At 34.9% G+C, this 5,897-nt stretch overlaps 1 non-coding gene across 1 annotated transcript; it reads left to right on the top strand.

Annotated features, from left to right (window-relative positions):
* Positions 1 to 4,762: 4,762 nt before the first annotated feature.
* Positions 4,763 to 4,869, top strand: LOC145056103 (small nucleolar RNA R71). The gene has a single exon (XR_013685639.1). It is a non-coding gene; the product is annotated as a small nucleolar RNA R71 (small nucleolar RNA).
* Positions 4,870 to 5,897: the final 1,028 nt, after the last annotated feature.

Below are 5,897 nucleotides of genomic sequence, written 5' to 3'. Positions count from 1 at the left end.
ATACATATATATATATATATATATATATATATATATATATATATATATATATATATTATTAACTTATAATATTATAAAGTATAAGGGTTGAATTTTAACTTTTAAAATTCTAAGGGCTAACTTGGAATTAAAGTATTCATAAGTGAAAACTTTACAAATTCCAAAACTTGAGGGCAAGTTTTGAAACTATTCAAAACTAATTAATTCCATAACTTATGTGTTTAAAGTAGTTTTAATCCAAAAACTCTTCAAGTTCCATAACTTGAGGACAAGTTATGGAAGACTTTAAACTAATAAAAGAATTAACTTTTCTTTATTTTATAACTTATGGAACTAATTAAGGTTACACCTTTTTTTTTATTTTTTTTTATTTTATTAAATGAAGAGACTCTTGGTCCTCCATAACTTGAGGACAAGTTATGGAGTCATAAAACCATTTAATTAGAACTAGACTCTTCATTTTTGTAACCTTTGCCAATTTTTATGAATTTTAAGATTCATAAATGTGACTTATAAGTTACATAAACACATTATATGAACTTCTTTTAGATTAATTTGGATTAAAACCAACTATCACATAATTTTATTCATTAATCTAAATTCACTCATAAAACAAGGTAATACAAAAAACTTTTGGTGATCCATAACTTATTCTTAAGTTATGGAATCCTTTAAAACATTAACACCAAATTTTGTAACTCCATAAAAACTTTGAATCAAAATTTTTTTTTTTAAAAACCTTTTCATATCCATAACTTATGGAGGTTTCAAAAAATAAAACTCTTTAGATCAAACTTTTAAAACTAATAAAATAATCATATCATTTTATCTTTTATTAAATTTGACCTAATTCAACTCATAAAGCAAATTATTCAAATTTTACAAATAATTAGTTTTTCACAAGAACAAGTAATTATCTTAAAATTTGACAAACTTCATGGTTTTTTCCTTTTTTTTTTCAACTTGGAAAATAAAATATTTGCATCAATATAACAGAAAACAACCCGTGGCTCTGATACCACTGTTGGGTTTTGAGCATTCTAACACTTCCTAAGTGTACATGCAACCCTAAATACCTTGGATCTATGTTTTCTCTATTATACATGCAAATAAGAACATCCAAGGTATTATCCTAATCTAGCATACAAAAACTATGAATGTAACAAGATAGAATACATACCTCTTGATGTAGCTTGATGTCTTCAAGCTTTAAGAGCTTAGCCCCAATAGTGTGGAAGCCTCAAGTGGAATCACAAATCACCAAGACACCTTGGAAGACTTTAGAGAATATGAATACTTGGTTCTCTCTTAGTGAAATCGGCTAGCCCTCATAGTGTATCCACACACTAGTGCCAATTTCACCAACCAAGGACATCTTTATATAGTGTGGAGGATTAGGGTTAAACCCTAATACCCATGGCCTTTCATTTCCTAGGATCCATGGGTTAAACACTCCATGTACTATCCATGAAAGCTTAGCCCAACCTAAATGAACTTAGCCCATTACATATATATAAGAGTCCATATTTAATTAGTTCCTTTTGATCACTTAATTAATTATAAATTAATTCTTGATCAATACTAATTAAATAATATGATTCCATATTAATATATTAGAACTTATAATATATTAATATTAATCATAAACATACTATTCTCAAAAGATTATCCATATAAATTGTGTCGGTGAAGTGCAACCCAAATGGACCATGCCGGGTCGGGTTAAGTACATACCAAATATAGTTATGGACTTAGACATTAATCCAACAGTAATAGGGTCAGATCCATCACGCTGACATTATTTAACATGTGACATATGTGACTTAGCATATTCACTTAGCACCCAATTCATATCACTAAGAGTCCCACAAAGCACAAAGCAAACAACATTCAGACAACGGAAAATCTAACCAGCGTACACTAATCTAGCCACTCTATCCACTAATCTAGAAACCATACTAGCATGGAATTCTCAAAAGCTCATACGATCAGGTATGTAAAGCCATCTCTCCTATCATGAAATCCTGAGCAGATCCTTAGCCCAAATCTAGCATGCATATCACATAATAATATCATATATCATAATGAGCATGTATTGGTATTATGGGAACCATTTACTTGAGCTCGGCCGTTTTCACGCATCACACCCCTTTCTATGATTAGAAACCATTTTTAATAAAACATTCATTTTAAAAAAATTTCACCAAACCCTCAGTTTGAGTCCAGGCATACCCAAGAGTATGCTCGAATCCCTCAAACCAAGGCTCTGATACCAACTTGTAACATCCAAAAATACAAAGGAAAATTTTCATTTTTAAAGCATAATCAAAACATTCATTTATCCTTGATTCAAACATTTAGAGTATATCAAAATAAAAACAATTATCAGAGTTCATTCCTAAAATCACGAATTACGGAAAACATGGGTGTATACATTGCGATCAAGCCAGGCCTTTCCTTTTCGAACCGGAAGTACCTGAAACCATAAACCACAAATTGTTAGCACAAATCTTATTGAGATCCCCAAAATTCCACCTACCATACATAACATATGAGTTATACATATTATGCATACAATAAGTGATGTTATGTGCCAACCGTTCTCTTGACATTATGCCACATGTTGTATCATGGTCTTTCCTTGCTAGGTCGGGGTCTAAAACCCTGGGTCTTACAGACAAGCACTAGGATCAACCTCTGGTCTTCCACTCAAGCATCACAAAGACAACTAGCATACAATCTACAACTGCTTATCTAATTAACTGCCATAGTCCAAAATATGGTCTTGCATTTAGATTGTCAGGAGCCACCTCCTGGTCTCTCATACAAATGCCAAGGGCCACCCCCCCCCCAGTCTTCCTGATATACATAAACTAAAAGGGTCAACCTTGGTGCCTTCGACCTATAATACAGTGAAGAGACTCACCTCGATAGCTGAACCCACAATAAATCCCTGCCAGCTTATCTGCCAGAATCCCCATGTTATCAACCAAATAACACCCAATTAAAACTTGGGTTTCGGACCAGATCAAATAATCCATATAAAGGGGTAAAAAGACCATTTTAACCCTCACATAGTTTGGTCCAATACTAAGGCCCAAGCTCCTAATCAAAAAGGGCCACAAACTAATAATCATCCAAAACCCACTAATGGCCTAATTTTCCAAATTAGGCCCAAACCCTTACATCGGCCTTAACCTAAAGCCCATTAACTTTTCCTTATCCAACACACATATTCTTAATTGGCCCAACAAAGGCCCAAGCAGCTAAACGCAATTCAAAGCCAAAATACTCAAAGCCTATTCAGACTAAGTACGTGGGGCGTACATGCACACATGTGCGGCGTAGGGATGAGCAAAGGAACCGAACCGACTAGAACCAGCCCGAGAACCGAAGCTAGCGAAATTAAGAATCGAACCGGACCGCCGGTTCTATCTGTTCTTGCCATGTGTTCAATGTTGGAACTAGTCCTCAAGAAATAGCAAAATACGGTTTCGGTTTTTTCTGGTTCTACCAGTTTTTTTCAGTTCCACCGGTTCCCGGTTCCATCACGATCGGTTCTATCTGTTTCCAGTTCCAGTTCCGCACCTGGTTCCGGCCGGTTCCCTAGTCCAAATGTTCATCCCTAGTGCGGCGAACTCGTTTGAAGGCTTGTACGCTAAGGGTACCTGGTTGTATTTCCAACGTACTCATCCTCATTCAACCCAAGCTCGATTTTCACTAAATCCATTAAGATAATGCTTTCCAAACCATAGATCCGACCTCCTTTAGCTTAAATACCAAGTAAATTTGTCAACTTTATGTTCATACATAACTAAAAGAAGCTCTTAAGCATAAAAGGGACTTATTGGTTCACTTAATGCATGCATGACTCCATAAAACACATAAAGCTTGCACCTTTATGCTCAAGGACACCAAAACAAGCTCATATCTGAAAGGATAATCCCTTAAACAACCTAGCTTCACCATAACTCAAAAAGAAGACCAACATCACAATAAACTAGTCATGAATAGATCTAATCATACACAAGCCAAGATGCAAACTTGATACCTCAAAAAGCTTCCCCACAAGGTGATAATTCTCGATCCAACACTTTACCACCAAGCAAAACAACTTCAAGCTTCTCTTCTTTCCTTCCCAAGGGCAAAAATAAGCATCAAAGCCTCCCAATAGCTCAAGAACACCTCCAAGAGGCTACAAGGTCGATTTGGGGTATTTATGGTGCGGAAGCTAGCTTAGAAATGAACCAAATGGATTAACATTAATCTTATATAGGTTACATCCCTAAAATTAGAGTTTCATACTTACCCTCGTATGCCCAGTGTATGAGGTCTCGCACCCCGATCCCAGCTTGATATTATGCTACGCATACTCCTTACTACGAATCGTGTGCCCACCTTCGCATCATTACGCCCCATGCACTACCTTGGTTTGCCCCACATATTAGGGTTTTCCCTAAAACCTAATTCAATATGGTCGCCTTAACCTCTTTGATACAACTCCAATTTTGACCATCCTTATTTCCATTAAAAGGTATCGAGAAGCTCTACACTATTATCAACTCACACTTGACTTAAGGTTTCCCGAACACATCTAATTTACAATAGAAGCATGCTGCCATATTACCAAAAAACCCCTTGGCTCTAAAACCAAATCAGAAATGCCCGAAACATCTACATTTCATTACCCACACCTAAAATGGGTATCGATTCGGAACAGGGCACTACATTGTTGAAGATCAAGACTTCTTGTTGTTCGTTTAGGTCATTTAGGGGACAATTCCTTATTAAACCCATGTATGGCTCCTATGCCTCATAAAAATACTCCCCCACTTTTTGCTCGAAATTGGACATGGCTTTCTTAAGTTTGGCAAACTTGGATGGTAGGAAATTTTGTTGCAGGAATTATTCAAGCATCTACGCCCAAGTGGTGTTTGTACCTAGTGTAAGTGCCTTCAACCAATATTTTGCTGCTCCTTTGAATTTAATTGGAAGCTTTTTCAACAGCACCTTTGCTTGTGGTACATTCAAAATATTGAAGTAATCAGCGATGTCATTGACCTCATCGAGGTGTTTGTTGATTGAGGTCGTTGTCTCGGTCAAAAATAAACCAACTAACCTAAGTAGATAGGGTAAGTCGGGTCGAATCCACAAGGAGTTCGTGGTTAAACTTTGTGTCAAAGCAATCAATAAAAAGAAAATTATTACTAGCAATTGTCACGAAAAAGATTACAACAAAATTCAAACAAAAGCTTGGAAATTTATTAATTAAAAATAAAAATCTCAATGAGAAAACTAGAGTACTCCTGATTCAGTTATGGACAATTTAGATTCACACACTTTCTTCCCTAGAATCCTAATTCAATTACATAGATGCAATTGGGGTTTATTAAATTGTAACACATAGTTTTGGGTACACTAGATGTTCATTCAACTAGTTGTCTTACTCATTTATGTCTAAATGGATTACAATTAATGAACTAGCAATAAAATGTCTTACAACTACTTATTACCGCATTAACATTCAATATCATAAGTTGGAATAATATATGTTGATTCAATCACTTGTCTTTATTTCTAAACTAATTGAACTTGGAACAAATGATGAAATGACAATAAACTATCTTAATTATGACATCAAACAATTCATACAACCCAATTTCACTCATCATTACCAAAGATAATCATATGAAGCATAAAACAACAATTGAAATCAACTAGAATCAAGTAATAATCAAGTGTGTTCATCAAAAAGTCCTAAACATCCCCGGAAGTAACCCTAACAGTTTAGCCTTCCATTGAGTTCACAAAACAAATAACTTTATTAAAATGAATAAAATGCATAATAGAATTCATAAACGAACGTAGAATCATCAACCAAATGTAGCCTAATTATC

The sequence above is a fragment of the Lactuca serriola genome, chromosome 5 (assembly GCF_051521515.1).
Source record: "Lactuca serriola cultivar US96UC23 chromosome 5, Lser_US96UC23_V15, whole genome shotgun sequence".
NCBI lineage: Eukaryota > Viridiplantae > Streptophyta > Magnoliopsida > Asterales > Asteraceae > Lactuca > Lactuca serriola.
The sequence above is the reverse complement of the archived record's forward strand: the minus strand, read 5'-3'. Positions and strand labels throughout refer to the sequence as shown.